The sequence below is a fragment of the Lepus europaeus genome, chromosome 21 (genome assembly GCF_033115175.1).
Source record: "Lepus europaeus isolate LE1 chromosome 21, mLepTim1.pri, whole genome shotgun sequence".
In the NCBI taxonomy this organism is placed as follows: domain Eukaryota; kingdom Metazoa; phylum Chordata; class Mammalia; order Lagomorpha; family Leporidae; genus Lepus; species Lepus europaeus.
In genome coordinates, this window is record NC_084847.1 from 54,043,029 (window position 1) to 54,063,980 (window position 20,952).

At 47.3% G+C, this 20,952-nt stretch overlaps 1 protein-coding gene across 1 annotated transcript in view; it reads right to left on the bottom strand.

The window, feature by feature from the left end:
• The window catches only part of ZKSCAN1 (zinc finger with KRAB and SCAN domains 1), a 46,656-nt gene that overhangs the window by 1,615 nt on the left and 24,089 nt on the right, over positions 1–20,952 (bottom strand). The window lies entirely within an intron of this gene.

Below are 20,952 nucleotides of genomic sequence, written 5' to 3' on the forward strand. Positions count from 1 at the left end.
AACAAGACAGAATGGTTGCTGAAGGGCCAAAACTGAATAAGGAAAATTATAGATATTTAAGGGAAAGGAGGCTGAGTGGCAAAAATTCCTATTCCCACAGAAGCTGAATGTAAAAGAAATTGAGGGGCTGGCGCTGTGGCAGAGCAGTTAAAGCCACCTCCTGCAGTGCCAGCATCCCATATGGGTGCCAGTTCAAGTCCTGGCTGCTCTACTTCCGATCCAGCTCTCTGCTATGGCCTGGGAAAGCAGTAGAAGATGGCCCAAGTCCTTGGGCCCCTGCACCTGTGTGGGAGACCCCGAAGAAGCTCTTGGCTCTTGCCTTTGGATTGGCTCAGCTCCAGCTGTTACAGCTATTTGGAGAGTGAACCAGCAGATGGAAGACCTCTCTCTGCCTTTGCCTCTCTGTAACACTGCCTTTCAAATAAATAAATAAATCTTTAAAAGAAATTGAAGTTGATAATCAATGAACATAAATCAAATTCAGCCCACTTAAAATCTTTTTAGTCCCAGATCTTTAATTTGAATAAAAGCACCTGACTCCCCATGAGAGTTAACCATTTAATGTGTACTGGCTATGCCTTGTAAATCTTTATAGACACACTGCTGAAATCAGACTGAATCAGGTCATCCTTTTAGAGTATCTCACTAGGAAGTCACACATCTTAAAAGTCCATCTCAGTATCCACAAAAAATTCACTCTAAAATATGGGCTCCCTCTGAGGACTGTCTTCCGAGTGTACAGAAGTGTCAGTTATCAAGCAACCTTATTTCTAAACCTCTTTACTTTTTCCTAAGGAACTGACTCATTTGTTTCTCTCCACTCAACCACCTCATTCCTTTCTCCGCTGGCCATACCACCAGCTGCTCCCAGGCTCATCCCTATGAGCTGGGTATACATACAGACCTCAAGTTATACACAGCCATGAACTACATGACTCCATGTGTGAGAAAGAAGTAACGTCCTGGTCTGAAGTGCCAGCATCCCATATGGGCGCCGGTTCAAGACCTGGCTGCTCCCACTTCCACAGCTCTCTGCTGTGGCCTGGGGGAGCAGTAGGAGACAGCCCGAATGCTTGAGCCCCTGCACCCACATGGGAGACCTGGAAGAAAGAAGCTCCTGATGGGCATAGCTCTAGCCATTGCGGCCAATTAGGGAGCAAACCAGTGGATAGAAGACCTCTCTCTCTCTGCCTCTCCTTCTCTCTGTGTGTAACTCCGACTTTCAAATAAACAAACAAATCTTAAAAAAAAAAAAAAAAGATTTATGCCCATCACTTGCTCTGATAACCCTTTTGTTCCACTCTCCCTTCCCAAGTGGCTGCCAAGAAAAATGAAAACAAAACAAAACAAAAAACCACACACTGATCAAATCTAGCTCTGATCACCTTTATCTTTAATTACTCTGGCAACTCCAGGGAGGCCTCAACTAGCTGGAGTAGAGAACTGGAATTAACAACCACAAAGTATGAAGAATTTAGCTAACCGTTTTTTGTTGTTGTTGTTTTCCCCCACTTTTGCCAGAGAATGCAATTTTTAACAGGGTTTAACATCCAGTTTCCAAAATGGAATTTCATGTGTTTGGGACATGGTAAGGATCCCTTCTCATGAAATCACACCAGATACATACATGGGGGCATATATCACCCACACTAAAGCAAAGCCCTGGTATGAAATTATCAAGATTTGGGTCAATGTACAACATTTTTATAAACATGTAATTGGGCATCAACTTTGCTTCAAGAATTCAGTTACAATCCTTCAGGTAAATGAAGGTACATAAGAGTAGAAATTTACTAGAACAAAATAGCAAAGGGGAACGCTATCTGTGGCTCCTGAGGTTATTCTGTAAGATCCGATTTATGGACATTTGAGCTGGGGAGCAGTTACCCTAACACACCTTTGATTTGTGAAGAATGTCCCCTCTCTTTCCAGAGCGTTACAAAGGAGGCTGCTGATTATGTTCCATTTGCCTTTTCCTGCTCTGTGCCCAGGAAGTGGACTCTAAGGACTATACTGCTTTGTTTCTCCTGCCCTCTGGCCACCAGTTGAGTCTGCCAGTGGGAAACACCAGCAGAAGACCCAAGGGCAAGAGGAGGGTGAAGCTGGGCACTCATTTCCTCTGTTCTCTCCACACTCGACAGTGGGGCCTGTAGCCACAGGTCCTACAGAGTGACGGCATCCTCACAGCTACAGCTCTGGTTCTGCTAATAGGTCCTCTTGCTTGTCCCTTCAGGCTCATGGGTACTAACAGTTTTCTGGTGCAACATCATCCCTTATTGATTCGTTCAACCTGTCTACATGTCCATAAACAGACCCTGGCCGAGACAGCTATACCTGGAGATGAAAAGGAAACCATTTCTACCTTGTCAGCCTGATCTGTCAAGTCAATCTAACGCGTGGGCTCACCAGGAATTATGAATAGGCTGCTTATTCAACCACAAAGGGCTGGGGCACTGAGCAGCCACCTGACAGGCGGTCCTCACCTTGAATCTTTCTTGGATCCGGAATGAATTCCTGCTCCTCACCAGTCTCTTGGATGTACAGGGGCCCCCAAGACTCGTACTTGTCACTGCTCTCCACAGGCTGGGGTTCCCCGCTGTTTAGTGACTCCTTTGCTGTTCCTGAAGATGGCTTCTTTTTCTGTTGTTTTGAGGAAGTTGAAACCTGGAGATAATTGGGAATGACTGAGTTTGTATATAGCTCCCTTTAAGAACTAGACTTAGTTCTAAGCAGAAGCTCTTGGAAGGAAAAAGAAAAAAAAAAAAAAAAAAAAAGTCCATCCCATTCAACTCCCAAGTCTGAAGAGACAAACCCAGATTCTGCCTGGAATGCTGTATTCCCAACTTCCTAGGATAAAAAGGTCTCCCCCTGCCTACCTGTAGTTCTGGCTCATCCAGCTCCTGCTCCAGATCTTCCAGGAGAGAAACGGCCTCCTCAGCACTCTCTGGGCAGTGCTCCTGCACCCAGGCCTGGAGTTCTTGGGGCAGGATGGTCAGGAACTGCTCCAGCACCAGCAGCTCCAGGATCTGCTCCTTGGTGTGGATCTCAGGCCTCAGCCACTCACAGCAGAGCACACGGAGTTGACTCAGGGCCTCTCGGGGTCCAGGGGTGTCATGGTACCCAAACTGTCTAAAACGCTGACGGAATATCTCCACGCTAGGAAGGCGCTTCCCTCTCTCTTCCTCCTCCTCGAATTTCACAGTCACAGGCCCTAGCAGCTCCCTTGAAGGCCTGGGGCCCAGCACTGTGGCCATGCCTACCACCTTGGTCATCGCACAGGCTCCAGAGACAGACTAACGATGAGGCTGTGGGTAGCAGGAATGTTGGTTCCTCTGGGATTCTGGTTGTTTAGGGCCACACGTTAAACCTTAGAAAATAAGGTTAACATGAAATTACCAAAAAGAAAAGTAGGTTTTCCTGATCTTTACAGCCATACTTTCAGCCTAAGAAATTGTGGAAATTATGGTTTTGTAAAATTATCATAGAACACTGATTGTTCAAAGTCTTTCTGGACTCAGCTCAAGATAGACTAGTTTGATTTTACTGTATCTCCACTCTCCCAAAAAGTTCAGTGTGACATAATTTTAAAGTTAAATTGCTTTTGTTCTCAAAATTGTTTCAGATTCTTACAACTATAGACACCTTAGTTTCTGAGATTTCAACCAGCTGTCTTCCAGCCAAATGCTGTTTGTCTGAACTTTAGAGATTCAGCATGAATACTAGAAATTTACTAGTCAAATGACAGAGCTTGTTAGCATGACCTGGTATTTTGCTGGAAGGTTGGAATTTACTCGTTCATTGAAAAATAATTGAGTATAAATAGTGATGTAATTTTGAACTTCACTTAATCCACTATAAGTGAGGCATACTCAAGTTTTTTTTTTTTAAACCAGAGTCTGGGCCTTTTTTTTTTTTTTTAAAGATTTATTTATTTATTTTGAAAGGAAGAGACGGAGAGAGAGATCTTCCATCTGCTGGTTCATTCCCCACATGGCCACAATGGTTGGAGCTGGGCCAATACAAAGCCAGGAGCCAGGAGCTTCTTCTGGGTCCCCCACGTGAGTGCAGGGGCCCAAGGACTTGGGCCACCTTCTACTGCTTCTCAGGCCATAGCAGAGAGCTGGACTGGTCGAGCAGCTGGGACTCGAACTGGTGCCCATATGGGATGCCAGTGCCACAGGCGGTGGCTTTACCCACTGTATTTACACCACAGCGTCAGCTCCATACTCAAGTTTTTAAATGCTTTTTACCTTTAGCTTCTTACAGAAAAGCAGTTAGAATGAAATAAAAGTAGCATACATTCTTATACAGTTATCTATTTTGGTATGTAGTGCTGAGAAAAAAACTGAGGGAAAATTAAATCAAAATAAATGACACAAAAGGTCATTTTGGTCAGCTGACAGAATACCAGCATCTGTAACAAATATAACTGCTTTGGTTTTCTTCACTTGTCATCAAGTGTAGTTCACTACTCAACATTTACTGAACACCTGCCAAGTGTTTGGTGCTAGAGCTGTGGTGATAACAAGAGACACATCCTCCCCTCAAGGAGCTTTTGAGTTAGTGGGGAGGTGGAAAACAAATGAGTAAACAGACTACAGAATTAATCTATCATTACTGGCACTCATTAGACATAATTTGGAAGAAAAATATGTAAGTTAATGAATCTTACCCACTGTTACTGGCCTTTTTTTTTTTTTTTTTTTTTTTTTTAAGTTTAAGGAGCATCTTTCATGTCCCATAGGTATCCCACGTGGGATCTGGGCAATCTAGAGCAGAAAACTCCAGGAGCTGCTATAAACAGATATGGGTACCTGTTCCACAAAAATCATACTAAGAACAATGGTACAGACCACAAAAAGCTTACAAAAACTGAAGAAGTAGGAGTTGCAAATAATCCAGATCTAGAGCATTTAAGAACCTGATCAGGCTGAGGCACGGCACTGTGGCACAGCAGGTTGGGTTGCTGCTTGGGACACATGCATCCCACCTCCGCTGAGTCCCAGAAGCTCTGTGCTTCTGATCCAGCACCCAAGTGATACACCTGGAAGGCAGCTGATGATGGCCCAAGTACCTGAGCTCCTGTTACCCATGTGGATGACCTGGATAGAGTTCTTGGCTCCTGGCTTAGGCCTCGCTGTTGTATGGAAGGTTATCTTTCTCTTTGTCTCTTCCTCTCTGTCACTCTTTCAAATAGATAAATACACCTTGAAAAACAAAAGCTGATTATGTTAACTTTGAGCACGTCATTCTCCACGGATCTGGCTTGACAGTACTTGAAATAGTAAGCGGGACACACTACACACACAATGAAGGGAAAAAACAAAGCTTTTTAGCAGTGACGTTGCTCTGTTATGGAATTACAGATACTTTCAAAATTCATTTCGTTTTAGATTCCCAAACTGTGTGTGTGTTTTAAGAGAATGAATACTTTAGTCATCAGAAAATCATCAAGCCTTAAAAGGGATCATAACTGGTCTTCTGACAAACACAATGACATTTTGTATGAAAGGTTCCTATTTATAAAATGAACGGCAGTGGCGTGGTCAGCGGTAGCGGGGAGGGATGAATGGCACTTGAGAAAGCAGGCTGCTTTCTCCCACTCGCCCTTTCCAAAGCCATTCTCAGACTCTGAGGGCTGCACGGCCTCGTGTCTCCTGCCCTCCGGCTGCCAGCGGGGAACCCCAGCACTAGACCCGAGGGCGGGAGGCGAGCGCAGCCGAGGCATTCACTCTCGGGCCTCCCCGCACCCTGGCTTGGGCGCGTCACCCACCCACCGCATCACCTTCTTAGGGGCACTCTGCTCTAAAAACGTGCCTCCACGCTGGAGCGGACTTCCGTTAAGCGAACAAAGGCCCGGGGAGGCCGCTTCCCTTCCTCAGACTGGACGCTACTCCAGACTCGCGTCCTGGCTCGGTTTCTTCCAGCAGGTTCCCAACTAGCCCACGATTAACCCTGAGTCCAGACCTCCCGTTCGGAGCCAGGGACGCGCAGAAAAACCGCTCGGGAATGCCAGAGGCAAAGTTTTCCTTCGCTAACGCCCAGGGGAGGAGGGAAAGGGCTTTCACAGTCAGCACCAGCGCTGGGCAGGGACGGCGCTCCTCCCCCACCCCTCCCAGGACCAGTCTGCGAGGAGCCGCTCCCTCTCGAGGCCACAACTGCTACCCCCTCCCCTCTCCCCCTCAAACCCTTCGGGAACGGGGCCCTCTCCGTCCGCCACGCCGTCCCGATACCTGCAAATGCACGGTGGATCAGAGCCGCTCCGGGTACCGGGAGGACCTCACCGCGCACCACGGGACGGCGCGGCCGGAAGTGCGTCACAGTCCCGCCCGCGCGGGGCGTTCCTGCGGGCTCGCGGCGGCCGCTCTAGGAATTCGGCGCCTCGGCGTCTCGGGCTTTCTCTGGAGCTGTGGGCGAGAGAGCTAGGCGCGCCTTACTGCGGGCAAGCGGGGCCCTCGGTCCGTCTGTCCGGCCAGACGAGGCTTCGGTGGCCCTCGCACGCCACTGCCGACGTCCTCAGAGCGGGAAGGGGCCGGGCGCGGTGTCCGCGATGCGTGAACTTGAGGGCTGACTGACTTGTGTGGCCTCAGGCCCAACATCACCTCAGGAGAACTTGGCCCTCGTTTATGGGCCGTGATGTAGTTGTCACGCGCGGACTTGGCTCACGGTGGCCTTAGCCCGGAGCAGCGTGCGCTTTGGAGGGTCCTGAACTTCTGGGCGGAAATCTGGGCGCAGAGCTCCTCCTGACTGACCATGAAGTCTTTGCCTACCCTTTCTTCCCGCTGCAGGTTTCCAGACAGAATTCGTGTTTTCCATCTCAGCCCTGTCCCCTTTGACCCCCCAGTGAGTTCGGCAAAAGTCACGCCTGTGGACAGCCAGCAGCAGGCCTGCACGCGGAATTCCCTGTCAAAAGGCACCATAAATTTATAGGAACTGGACGTCATTTCCTCCTGCTGTTTCCTGGGACCATTTTAAAAAAGTGTTATTTTCAAAGACGCACAAAAGGCAGAGAAAATGACTTAGTGACCCTCCATGTGCCCACCAACCAATCGATCAATAATTGACTTTTCTTGTTTCATTCATTCCTGCCATGAACTTGGAACTCCTCACTGGATTATTTTGAAGTGAAGCAAACCTCAGACACATACATCATTTCCCTAAGATGTTTGCCAGTAAGGTCAGTCTTTCTGTATTGGTCAGATGTCTGAGGTGAGCTGGTTCAGAGTGCCTTATGTTTTGGGGTTTTTAAAAAATATTTATTTGGGTCGGTGCTGTGGTGAAGGTTAAATCTCCACCTGCAGTGTCAGCATCCCGTGGGGTCGCTGGTTCGAGTGCTGGCTGCTCCACGTCCCATCCAGCTCCCTGCTACTGTGCCTGGGAAAGCCATAGAAGATGGCCCAAGAACTTGGGCCCCTGCATCCACATGGGAGACCCTGGAGGAGCTCCTGGCTTCAGCCTGGGCCAGCCAGGGCTATTGTAGCCATTTGGGGAATGAACCAGTGGGTGGAAGAGCCTCTCTCTCTCTCTCTCCTTTTCAAATAAATAATATTTATTTATTTATTTGAAAGAGAGAGAGAATTCTTTCATTCTTTGGTTCAGTCCCCAGATGGCTGCAATGGTCAGCAATGGGCCAGGATGAAGCCAGGAGCCAGGAGCTTCCTCTGGGTCTGACACATGAATAAGTCGTCTTCCACCGCTTTCCCAGGCCATGAGCAGAGAACAGGGTCAGAAGCAGAGCAGCAAGGCCTGCAACTGACACCCAAACAGGATGCCAGTGTCGTAGCCAGTGAAATGCCTTATGTTTAGTGATTGATTGTTCGGAAGCCAGTGGTCATCCAGAAATAAGCAAATCCGTAGATGTGAGGTCTGAACGGTATGCCATTTGGCCTAAGAGAATGTGGGGAGAGTGAAAGACAAGGCAATGCTTCTTTTTAAACATGTGTAAAGTGTTGTCATTTGAAAAAGGAGTTTGTCTATGGCATCCCAGAAGATAGAAGGGGAACAATGAATAGAAATGATGGGAAAATTCTCTAAAGGAGAATCTGAGTGCTAACTGTGGTGCAGGTACTGTTGTTACAGGGATGGGTAGAGTAGAGATTCTTGTCTTTCTGTAAGAAAGGATTTCAGATGTGAGAGAATAGTGGTAAGCAAGGTAGCAAGGTTTAATAAAGTAGGGCATCCATCAGTATGGTTTAATGAAGAGAATACCCCTGCCAGGCCGGGCAGGCTTCTCAGCAAAAAGCTGGGAGCTGACAGTGCAATCTGCATTCAGATTGGGGCTTATAAGGGAATGGAGTCCAGTTCTTCCTGCCATTTCTCTTCTCCTGCCCCCTCATCTCCTGGACAAAGGGTTTGCTTGGTGTGAAATTGGTGAAATTAATCCCCAGGTTTTATTACCAATTTATCAGACTGGGTAGCTCTCTTGGCAGCTGGCAGAGAGGATTCTCCTGGAGGGCCTTCTGGGAAGGCTGGGACCACCTATGAAGTATTTGGGGGCGTGGGCATGACTTTGTAGTGGAAGATACTAAGTTGTTTCCAGGCTGCTAGGTTCCTTTCTGGTAATTATGTAACATTTTTCATATCAGCTCACGGATTTGTGGATGGGGGGGGGGGCTGTGCTGCCTCTCATGGTATCAGCTGAGGAGCTGGGATGACTGGAAGGTGGAGCTTGCCTACAGACTGGAAGCTTAGCTGGGGATGTTGGCTTGGGTTTGTGGTTCCCCTCCATATGGGTCTCTGCATGGCTGCTTTGGCTTTCTTGTGGCATGACTTGTTTTCCCAAAAGGAACTTTTTACAAAATAAAAGTGGAATTTGTAGATATTCTAAGGGCCAGCCTTGGAAGTAAGTTAGCAGAATTTTACTATATTTTGTTTATGAAACAGGTTACTGGGTCAAAGTCAAATTGTGGGAAATAATGGGGTGACCCTCTTTGGAAACCATATCCATGTACATTTATCTTCATAATCTCAATCCTATGAAGTAGTATAATCCCGAGAATACTTAGCCTGTGAAATATGAAAATCTCCTTTTTAAAAATTAGGAAACGGGTTCAGAAAAGTAACTTTTCCAATATCACAGAGTTGGTATGTGGGAGAATCAAGGTTGAAATCTGGCGTTCTTTCTCTGAAGGCTGTGCTCTTGGGCACTGTGGGTTAGACTGGGGAGAGATGAGATGGGAAATGGGAGCAGGATCACTTTTTGGACAGAGGGAATACTCAGGAAATCTGTGCTTATTCCATGAGCTGCACCTGTGTTGGTACTTTGGCCTCGCTCCATTCAGCCTCACAGTCAAAGGGCCTTTTTCATAGTCATGCAACCAGTGAGTAATTATGCTGGGGTTTGAAGAAAATCCTTCTAATTACAAATCCACTGTTTTTTCCAAGACTGAGGTGCCCCTAAAGCAAAGAGGCTCAGAGTTTGAAATAGTAGAGTCAAAAGAGACCTTATGAACAATCTGGTCAAGCTTTTTTTTTTTTTTTTTAAAGGAAGACCGATCTCTCTCTCTCTCTCTCTCTCTCTCTCTCTCTCTCTCTCTCCTCTCCCTCTCCCTCTCCCTCTCCCCTCCCCCCCTCTCCCTCCCTCCCTTCCTTTCTCCCTGCCTCTCCCTTCTCTATGTGTATAACTGTGACTTTCAAGTAAAATAAATAAATCTTTGGGCAGGCACTGTGGCATAATGGGTAAAGCCGCCGCCTGCAGTGCCAGCATCCCATATGGACACCAGTTCGAGTCCCAGCTGCTCCATTTCCGTTCCAGCTCTCTGGTATGGCCTGGGAAAGCAGTGTAAGATGGCCCAGGTCCTTGGGCCTCTGCACCCATGTGGGAGATGTGGAAAAAGCTCCTGTATCCTGGCTTTGGATCAGCACAGCTCCGGCCATTGCAGCCAATTGGAGAGAGAGCCAGAGGATAGAAGACCTCTCTCTCTCTCTCACTCTGTCTCTCCTTCTCTCTCTGTGTAACTGACTCAAATAAATAAATAAATCTTTAAAAAAAACCATTTACAAAAGAGAGAGACAGAGAGAGAGAGAGAGAGAGAGAGAGAGAGAGAGAGAGATCTTCCATCCAGTGATTACTTCCCAAATGGCTGCAATGGCCAGGGTTGGGCCAGGCTGAAGACAAGAGTCACAAGCTTCCTGATCCCCCATGTAGGTGCATCGGCCCAAGCACTTGGGCCATCTTCCGCTGCTTTCCCAGGCATGTTAGCAGGGAGCTGAGTTGGAGGAAGAACAGCTGGGACATGAACTGGTGCCTATATGGGATGCCAATGTCACAGGCAGTGGCTTTACCTGCTGTGCCACAACACCTGCCCCCAGTCAAGCTCTTGATTTTGGATGAAGAAACCAGTGCCTGGGAAATCAGATCTAAGGTGCACTGGTAAGCTATTAGCAGCAGAGATGAGCCTAGAAGCCAAGTTCTCTAGTTTAATCCTGTGAACTTGTTATAGATGTCAAGATTTTAAAAAAAAATCATGAGAAAAATCTACATGTTCACCAAGTTAATTTAGGATAACCCATTCTTTTCTTCCATTAATATAACCATGGCCATATGACAAAATCCCAAGAGAAAAGCCAAATGAAAATGTAGTTAATGTGACTATTGGCTCATTGATGTATCCTATTCACTTCCTTTTCAGAATGGCTTTGATTTCCAATGAATTCATTCAATACATATTTACTAAGAGACTATGATCTATCAGGATTACTAAGACAAAAACTTTAAAAATGAAAACTAGGAGCTGGCATTGTAGTGTAGCAGGTTATGCCTCCACGTGTGATGCCAGCATCCCATGTGGGCACTGGTTCAAGTCCCGGCAGCTCCACTTCTGATCCAGCATCCTTGCTGATGGCCTGGAAAAAGCAGTAGAAAATGGCCCAACTACTTGGATCCCTGCACCTACATGGGAGACCTGGAAGAAGTTCCCAGCTCCTGGCTTTGGCCTGGCCCAGCTCCAGCTGTTGTGACCATTCTGGGGGGTGGACCAGTGAATGGAAGGCTCTCTCTCTCTCCTCCTCCTCCTCTTCTGCTTTTCAAGTAAGTAATTTAAAAAAAAATAAAAACTAGTTTTTGGAAGATATGTAAACAAATAACTACAGATATGATAGAGAAGAGCCCCCCACATGTTGACTAAATGTATCATCTTGGGTATCCATAGTCTAGCTCTCATAACACACATGTCATTACTATGGGAGCCTCTACTTCTAATTGTACCTGTAGCAGAGAGCTTACTATTCTAGAAAGACAGTTCCCTTCTTTTGAAGAGTTATAATTGCTAAGATTTATTTTAAGCAAAAATCTGTTTTCCTATAATTTCAACTCACTGATTCAAGTCATTTTATGTCACAAAATATGTACATATAGTAGTGTAATTATCCTCCCTTCAAAATGTTTGAAACCTGTCACGTGTGCTCATTCTATTTTTTTTATTTTTTATTTTTGACAGGCAGAGTGGATAGTGAGAGAGACAGGTCTTCCTTTGCCGTTGGTTCACCCTCCAATGGCTGCCGCGGCCAGCATGCTGCGGCCGGCGCACCGCGCTGATCCGATGGCAGGAGCCAGGTGCTTCTCCTGGTCTCCCATGGGGCGCAGGGCCCAAGCACTTGGGCCATCCTCCACTGCACTCCCAGACCATAGCAGAGAGCTGGCCTGGAAGGGGGGCAACCGGGACAGAATGCGGCGCCCCGACTGGGACTAGAACCCAGTGTGCCGGCGCCGCTAGGTGGAGGATTAGCCTGTTGAGCCACGGTGCCGGCCATGTGTGCTCATTCTAAAGATCACCTACAACAGTCCCACGATCATGTCTGGAAGTTGCTTCTGAATCTTAGGATATAAGATGTGTGGGCCTGGAGACTTGAACTCATTTAAATGACCTTTGGGCTCTCCCCACTTTACTTTCTTCTCTTTTGTCTTCATGAAAGAAAAAGGCTTCTTGTGCCTTTGTAGCAAATATCTAGAAGGAGAAAAGTCACCAGTGTTCACTGCCATTCCTGACTCCCTCCCTCCTTTTCCAGCGTTGTGTTCATGGTTCTCTCTAAAAGGATTGTTTAGTCATCTTGCTCATTTTTTCCGTCACTTATGTTATGCTGCCATCAGCATGCTTGGCCAGTAGAGGGTGGTCAAAACTTGGTTTCTCTTAGAACATTGCTGGGCAAAATTCCCATCCACAACAATTCTGAGTGCTTTTCTTTTTTTCTTCCTTGAAGGAGTCTACATGTTCAGAATGTTGGGAAGCTGCAAAGACATTTGTTAAAGACAGAGAATAAAAATGAAGTGGTATCATGAGACAACTATTAAAAATTATTTAATGACACTTGTTAAAACATGGAAAAAACACTTTATCCACGACCATCACCACTGGTATACAAACCTGCAATGGGATTGTGCAGTGCAGGAGAGAGATTGGGCTCAACTCTAAATATTGTATGGGCTAGTGGGAATTTATAGTGAAGGAGCTAGGTGAGGGTTAGTAGTTGGAAGATTACTAAGAAGAAACATGAAGGGGAGAGAGTGGTGGTGTTGTGGCTTAAAGGGTTAAGCCAGCCTACGATGCCAGTACCTATATGGGATGCTGTTTGAGTCCTGGCTGTTCCACATCTGATCCAGCTCCCTGATAATGTGCCTGGGAAAACAACAGAAGATGGCTTCAGGGCTTGGGCCACTGCTGCCCACATGAGAGACCTAGATGGAGTTCTGGGCTTTTTAAGCAAAGAATTTCTGTCACAACTCTATGGCTTCGAGCCAGAGCTCTGCTGTTAATGAGCTTTGGGAAATTTGTATATGGAACTTGAAAAATTGGTATGCTACTACCTGCTTTGACAACTTCAAAGCATTGGAGGCAGATTAAACTATAACATGTGAGAGTAAACTAGCTTTGTGAATCAGCTCGGTGAAGAAAAACCCCACTCAAATGCTAGGGCGCTTCAGAAACTTCATGGAAAAATGGAATTAAAAGGTAAGTTTATTTTGGTGTAAACATTTTTTGAAATCCACACAAACTTTTTCCTAATACTCATTTTCCATGAACTTTTTGAAGACCTTTCATCATAAGGGATCTTTAATCCTGAAAACTCTTGGTTGCAATATTATTTCTGATACCCTCTCTGCTTCAATGTCAGTTTCCCGGGGATAGATGTGGCTCTACCTATCACCACCTTTTTTTTTTCTATTTTGCCCTTTCCCTTCTCCTTAATAAGAAGGGCTAAGGTTTACGCTAAGAACTTGTCCTTTTTTTTTTTTAAGATTTTTTTTTTTTATTTGAAAGGCAGAATTACAGAGAGGGAGAGGGAGAGGGAGAGGGAGAGAGAGAGAAGGGTCTTCCATCTGCTGGTTCACTCCTCAGATGGCTGCAATGGCAGGACCTGGGCTGATCTGGAGCCAGGAGCCAGGAGTTTCTTCTGAGTCTCCCATGTGAGTACACAGGCCCAAAGACTTGGACCATCTTCCACTGCCTTCCCAGGCCATAGCAGGGAGCTGTATTGGAAGTGGAGCAGCCAAGACTCAAACCGGTGCCCATATGGGATGCTGGCATTGCAGGTGGTGGCTTTACCTGCTGTGCCACAGCACCAGCCCCAAGACCTTGTCCTTTGATAATGCCAAGTTTCTGGCTTATTCTCTCTTGTTTCTGAATAAAACAGAACAGATCTGTGTAATTTCAGAATGGAAAAGCACAGAAGACACGTAGCCCAGCTCTCCCCCTAGCCAAGTGCCTCCTTTCCTACCATCCTTATGCCCCCCCCCAGCAATATTTAAGTGCATGAATTGATGCAGTAATCCACTCTGCTTGGCAACTCAAGAAGGATTTTCCTTCTCTCAGTAGCTTCCACTAGGGCTATTACATCTGCTTGAACAACTTGTGGCCTGTACAATCCCAGGCACCATTCATTTTGTAGTTATCGGGGAGCTATAAGGTTATCACAATTTTCAAACAGAAAGCAGTTAAGTGGAAGGGGTGCCTTTTTCTAATTTTCCAAAAATCCTGGTAGCATCTAGGCAGTGGTGGCCTAACTCATGGCTTATTCTTTCATTCATTCCAACACAAAGTACATGGCCTAGCAGTAATGTTTATTGAAAGGAATTTAGTTTGATTTCTTGGAGTCATTCAGAACAAATCAAATCCTTCCAATATGACAGACCCAGATATTTGCAGGCAGCAACCATGTGGCCAGTGATTTTCTTCCTTCCCTGGGCTAACCAGTCTTAGACATCTGAGGTGGCTTAGAAATGCCATGTCAACCAGATCACTGTCCTTTTGCCATACTGCAGTTGATCTGTGTCTCTTTGAAAACAGGGAATTCAGAACTAAGTAGAGGGACCGTGGTTAATCACGGTTAACCCAGGTAGGGTATAGCCAGCCTATTTCCTAAATGTCCAAAAATCCAGAGTGGTGGCTGTGCTGAAGGTGTGTGAGACCCGTAACATGCATGGTAACTACTGCGATGGCTGAGGGTAGCACAGAACAAGAAAGGCCTCTTGAAAACCTGTGTAGCAATTTCCATCACTCCAGGGGAAACTGTTTCCAAATCAGCTGTAGGGCTAGGGGAGAAAGAATTGAGCCAGAACTAGGCTAATTTTGAGGGAATCCCAGAGGTCATGTGTAATTCTATCTATGACATCCAGGATTGAAATGGGACTAGAGAGGATGGTGTTGTGGTAGAGCAGGTTAAGTTGCTGCCTGTGATGCTGGCATCCTATTTGGGTGCCGATTTGTGTCCTGGCTGCTCCAATTCTGATCCAGCTCCCTGCTAATGCACCTGGAAAAGCAGCAGAAGATGGCCCAAGTGCTTGGGCCCCTGCAACCATTTGGGAGACCCCGATAAAGCTCTGGCTGCTGGCTTTGGTCTGGCCCAGTCCTGGCTGTTGCAAACACATGGGGAGTGAACCAGCAGATGGAGGATCTCTCTCGGTCTCTTTTTCTCTCTGTGTAACTCTGACTTCCAAATAAATAAATATATAAATAAATCTTTTAAAAAATGGAACCAGAGCTTGTATCCCCAACTTTCACAAAGATCTGGTCTCAGGGCTCCGTATTTTAGGGCTTTATGGGATAGAGGATCCTATCAGCATGTTTCACTTAAAAAAGCAAAGATGTTTTTAAGTGATACATGAATATTCAAGAGAAAAGGATGAGAGACCTATGGAGGAAATAATAACAGTTAACTATTTTGGGGAACACTTATGTCAGGCCCTGTTGTGAGTGCTTTACATGTGTCAGCTCATTTAATAACTCTGTGCTCAAAGTCAAACAGCAAGGAAGTAGTAGATGAAGGATTTGAGCCTAGGCAAACTGACCCCAATGCCTGTGTGCTTAACCATTATGCTAGGAAGCTTCATAAACAATGGGGTCCTGTTAGTGATGAACTTGAGAGAATAACTGAGCTCCTAACAGAGGAGAAGGGGCAGTGAGGCAGTGGGAAGACAGTGGTTGTTGGAGTCGGACAGATGTACTTTTAAAATCCAGTTCTGCTGCTTCCTGGGGAAGGGACTTCATTTCCTGGGCCTCAGTTTTGTTGTTCAGCATCAGGGTTTGCCCCACAGGAGCAGTACCCTGATAAAAGTACCAGACGCTGCATCTTCTGAGGAAGAGAAGCTTTCTTTCAGGCCTTTAAGGCCACGTGATGGAGGACAACCAGAGCTAAACCCAAACCCATCTCCCCATTCAGAAAGGGCCTTGGGAATTTATGGAATTAGGGCAAATGGGGCACAACTGGGTGAAACTAAGGGACAAAACGTGACAGGTGCAGAGGAAAGGGGTGTGCAGAGTCCTTTAAACATGCACATTAATAAGTCATGATTTATCTGCATCACCTGTTCAAAGATGACAGTTGGGACGTCATCAGAGGTGTGTCATTGAATGTTATAAGGAACCGTAAGGTAACTCTCATTATTATGAGTCATTCTGTTCAGGTTCCAGTCACAATTTTAGCCACAGCTGGTTCTGTCTGGTTGTATTTAAGAGCCTAGAAAAAAAAAGTTCAGCAGATTTGCATTAAAGACAACAAATGTAGGATAGCAAGTTTTTAGTCAACATGCAAATGATTATAATGGGTTGTTGGTATCTTTAATAGTATGCTAGGCAGCTAAAGAAAGCTTGCAATTTATTTATTTGAAAGGCAGAGTAACAGAGAGGGAAGGAGGAAGGAAAGGAGGTAAGGAGGGAGGGGGAGAGAGAGCGAGAGAGAGAAATCAAGATCTTCATCTGTTGGTTCATTCCCCACATGGCTGCAATGACCAGGGCTGGGGCAGACTGAAGCCAGGAGCCAGAAGCTTCATCTGGGTCTTCCACTTGTGTGCAGGGGCTCAAGGACTTGGGCCATTCTCTGCTGCCTTCCGAGGCACATTAGTGGGAAGCTGGATTGGAAATGGAGCAGCTGGGACTCAAACCAGCACTCTGAGATGCCTGTATTGCAAATGGCAGCTTGACTCACTGTACCACAATGCCAGCCCTGGTATGGGGATTCTTTTTTTGTCCATGGTTTGAGTTTCTGCGTCTTTCTTTCTTTTTTTTGACAGGCAGAGTGGACAGTGAGAGAGAGAGATAGAGACAGAGAGAAAGGTCTTCCTTTTCTGTTGGTTCACCCCCTAATGGCCGCTGTGGCCAGTGCGCTGCAGTCGGCGAACCACGTTTATCTGAAGCCAGGAGCCAGGTGCTTCCTTCTGGTCTCCCATGCGGGTGCAGGGCCCAAGCACTTGGGCCATCCTCCACTGCACTCCCGGGCCATAGCAGAGAGCTGGACTGGAAGAGGAGCAACCGGGACAGAATCTGGCGCCCTGACCAGGACTAGAACCCGGTGTGCCAGCGCCTCAGGTGGAGGATTAACCTATTGAGCCGTGGCACCAGCCCAGTTTCTGCATCTTTAAATGGGCCTATTGCCTTTGCAAAGTTGGTGAAATGAATTAGAGACAATTCGTGGTTGTGATTCATGAGTGAAGGAGGAGATAAGCTGAAGGACAGTGTAATACCAACAACTAATTATCTCAAGAAAATGATCAAGTTATACAAAAGTAAAGGAGAGGGCCCATGTTGTGGCATATTGGGTAAAGCTGCCACCTGAGGATGCTCAAGTATTTGGGCTCCTGCCACCCATGTGGGAAACTCTGAAGAAGTTGCTAGCCTTGGCTGGACCCAGCCCTGGCTATTGTAGTCGTTTGGGGGAGTGAACCAGTAGAACAAATTCTCTCTCTCTCTTTCAAATAAATAACAGAGGGAGAGGGAGACAGACAGACAAACACACACACACACACACACAGATCTTCCACCTGCTGGTTCACTCCCCAGAAGACTGCAACAGCCACAGCTGGGCCAGGCCAAAGCCAGAGCCAGGAGCTTTTTTTAAAATTATTTTTGACAGGCAGAGTGGACAGTGAGAGAGAGAAAGGTCTTCCTTTGCCGTTGGTTCACCCTCCAATGGCTGCTGCGGCTGGTGCGCTGCGGCCGGTGCACCACGCTGATCCGAAGGCAGGAGCCAGGTGCTTCTCCTGGTCTCCCATGCGGGTGCAGGGCCCAAGCACTCGGGCCATCCTACACTGCCTTCCCGGGTCACAGCAGAGAGCTGGCCTGGAAGAGGGGCAACCGGGACAGAATCCGGCGCCCCGACCGGGACTAGAACCTGGTGTGGAGGATTAGCCTGTTGAGCCACAGCGCCGGCTGGAGCCAGGAGCTTTATCCAGGTCTCCCACATGGGTTCAGGGGCCCGAGTACTTGGGCCATCTTCCACTGCTTTTCCCAGGCCATTAGCTGGGAGCTGGATTGGAAGTGGAGCAACTGGTACAAGAATTGGCGCCTATAAAGTATGCCATAGTTGCAGGCTTCAACTTTACCTGCTATGCCACAACTCTGGTCCCTGGAATTTATTTTTGTCATAGACAATGGTGACCTGTGACTGTACCATGTAAATGGTAAAGTTAATGGGGGCTTTAATGGGGGTGATATCAGTAATGAGGAGATGACAAGTATAGTTGGGGACCATTTAATAGAGGCTTTTGTTAGCGAAAAGGAAAGGATAAGGTCAAAGGCTTTTACCATTAGTGTTTGCCTCTTAAAACTACAGGTTTGTACTTATTTAGACTCAAAACAAGTGCTGAGAGTGAGGGGGGGTCTGGCGGTATTAGAGGTGGATCTCCTCTCTATGCTGAGACACACAAAAAGCATAATGGCATAGAAAACTGCACGCCGTTGATGGTGCCCCACACATGAAGTTTGTCAGAGCCCAGTAATGGCACTCCATTACACATGACAAAAACCAGTTTATTTTCCACTGGGCAGGAATAGAAAACTGGCAGAGCTCACCAAACATTAGGGAATGCATGAACAAGGAAGAATAACATTACATGGAACGCCATGGAGAGATGAACCAAGATATCACAATTTCTATCAGTTGTGAAACATGGAATTTCCTTTGTTTCCCACCTGTTTCTGGTAGAGATCTCTAAACCCTAATAAAATGGTACTGCCTGTGAAATGGGGAAAGACAGGGGCAAGTAACCCAGAAACCCAGCTGATTTCCTGGATTGTTCCTTTTGTGCATCTCCACCTCCCTGAGCAAAACCTGACTGTGAGATTTCCCTGTCCACTCCTTTTGGAAACCTGTCTGCTGACCCTCTTATGGCATTCTGGAGAAGGCTGTCCCTTTCTGGTCCCCGGTTATTTCCTCTTAGCATGCTTGCTATCCTGGAAGCAACTCTTAAGACACTTAATATAGCAACAATCCCAAATTATTTCTTGATTCTGTGAGGAGCTGGGCAGAAAGGGGTATCTGAGTCAGCAACTCTGGACTGCCAGGCACCCAGGGAAACCTCCCACCCCAACAGAACAAAGCAACAGTTCTCCAAGAGCAAGCAAGTCCTGGACCAGCTGCCACTACCAATTGCCTCACTCCCAGTTCCCAGTCACCGAGATCCTAGGCTAGTGACAGTCCATCCAGGCTCATCAGTTTTGTTAGCAGACACAAGAGGTCTGCTTGCTTGGTGTGTTGCCATAGAATCAGCCCTAAGCTGCAGTTGCTCAAAGTCAAGCAGACGGGGGGACAGTAGAGGTCCCTCAAGAAGATGCACCCCTGAGAAGCAGTTTGCCAGGGCTTTTATAGCAAGGGTTAGGGGCATGTCCAGGATGTAGAAAAGGAGCAGGAGGGCCATTTCTGCTCAAGCATCACACATCTTCATATATTATATGCTCACAACCGACCCACGCTGGTTTCTTGCGGCTTTCTCTGTCTGTGGTGGCCTGGCCCCCTTGCCAGACAGGCTTTCCTGGAACATCGGCTGAAAAAACAAGCTCTGTTGAGTAAATTGTGTCAGGTTCTCCTTGTTCCTCCATCTCCTTCTTGCCTACACCCTACATTCTTGGTCATATACTGAACCCTGGAACATAGCAGGGACCAGAGTGAAAATGAAGGCGGACTAAAATTATAGGAGGCCAGGCTTGCAAATTTTTCCTCCTGCAGCCTTTGAAATGCAGGCCCAGGAATGGAGGAAGCCACCAGTGTTTGAACTGAGAGGACAAGTGAAAGGTTGAGGAGAGAGGCTCTTGGGAGATAAGCTCTGATCCTTGTAGGGCAGTACTCAGTTTGCAGGGCCCCTCATAACAGTAGATCTGGAAGGTTAGACCTAGCTAAGTGTCTGAATTGGCAGTCATGTCAGCAGAGTCTGCACTAACTCCAGCAGTGTCAGAACTGGATTGAATTGGACACCTGGTTGGTGTCCAGAGATGGAGAGCTGGCATCAGAAATGCTGAGTAGAAACAGCTTACAGATGTTTTGGGTACTCCATGTACTCTGCCAGGGCTCAGCTCACTTTTCACTCAGGCCACTGCTGGAACCTGCTTTTGGCAGGTGCACCCAGCAGTGATTGTTCTGTAACTTCTCTGGATGTGTATGGACCTGGAAATGCAAGAAGTCCCTGCTTCACAGAGCACACCTCGAGTAAGTAAATGGTCTCTCCTCCAGTCCCTGGAGCAGCCAAATTCGGTCGTGGAGGTCTAGGCTCCATTTGTCCACAGCAGTGACCACTTTGTGATGCATTAGATCCCATCCTCTTTCTGCCTAACCTGTCCCTCACTTCTGTTCTCTGTAATCATTCCCAAAACAAGTCATCTGCACACAAGCCCTGACTTTAGGCTCTGCTCTCTGGGATACCCAGGCCAGGATAATTGCACAGGACAGGATCAAGTTCCCCCGAACCAGGACCTGGCTGGAAAATACCTCTGGAAAGACATTTTCACACAAGCTACCTTTTGTAAATCCTTTTTAGCCTTACTAAAAACTTTACTTGAGAGGCTGGTACTAACATAGTAGGTTAAAGCTCCATCTGAGGCCGGCGCCATGGCTCACTTGGCTAATCCTCTGCCTGCGGCGCCAGCACCCCGGGGTTCTTTTTTTTTTTTTTTTTTTGACAGGCAGAGTGGACAGTGAGAGAGAGAGAGAAAGGTCTTCCTTTTGCCGTTGGTTCACCCTCCAATGGCCGCCGCGGTAGGCACGCTGCGACTGGTGCACCGCGCTGATCCAATGGCAGGAGCCAGGTACTTATCCTGGTCTCCCAAGGGGTGCAGGGCCCAAGGACTTGGGCCATCCTCCACTGCACTCCCTGGCCACAGCAGAGAGCTGGCCTGGAAGAGGGGCAACCCGGACAGGATCGGTGCCCCGACCGGGACTAGAACCCGGTGTGCCGGCGCCGCAAGGCGGAGGATTAGCCTAGTGAGCCGCAGTGCCGGCTTTCACCCCGGGGTTCTAATCCTGGTTGGGGCACCAGATACTAGTCCTGGTTGTCCCTTTTCCATGCCAGCTCTCTGCTGTGGCCCAGGAGGGCAGTGGAGGATGGACCAAGTGCTTGGGTCCCTGCACCCGCATGGGAGACTGGGAGGAAGTACCCGGCTCCTGGCTTCGGATCGGCGCAGCGCCGGCCTTAGCAGCCATCAGGGGAGTGAACCAACGGAAGGAAGACCTTTCTCTCTTTCTAACTCTGGC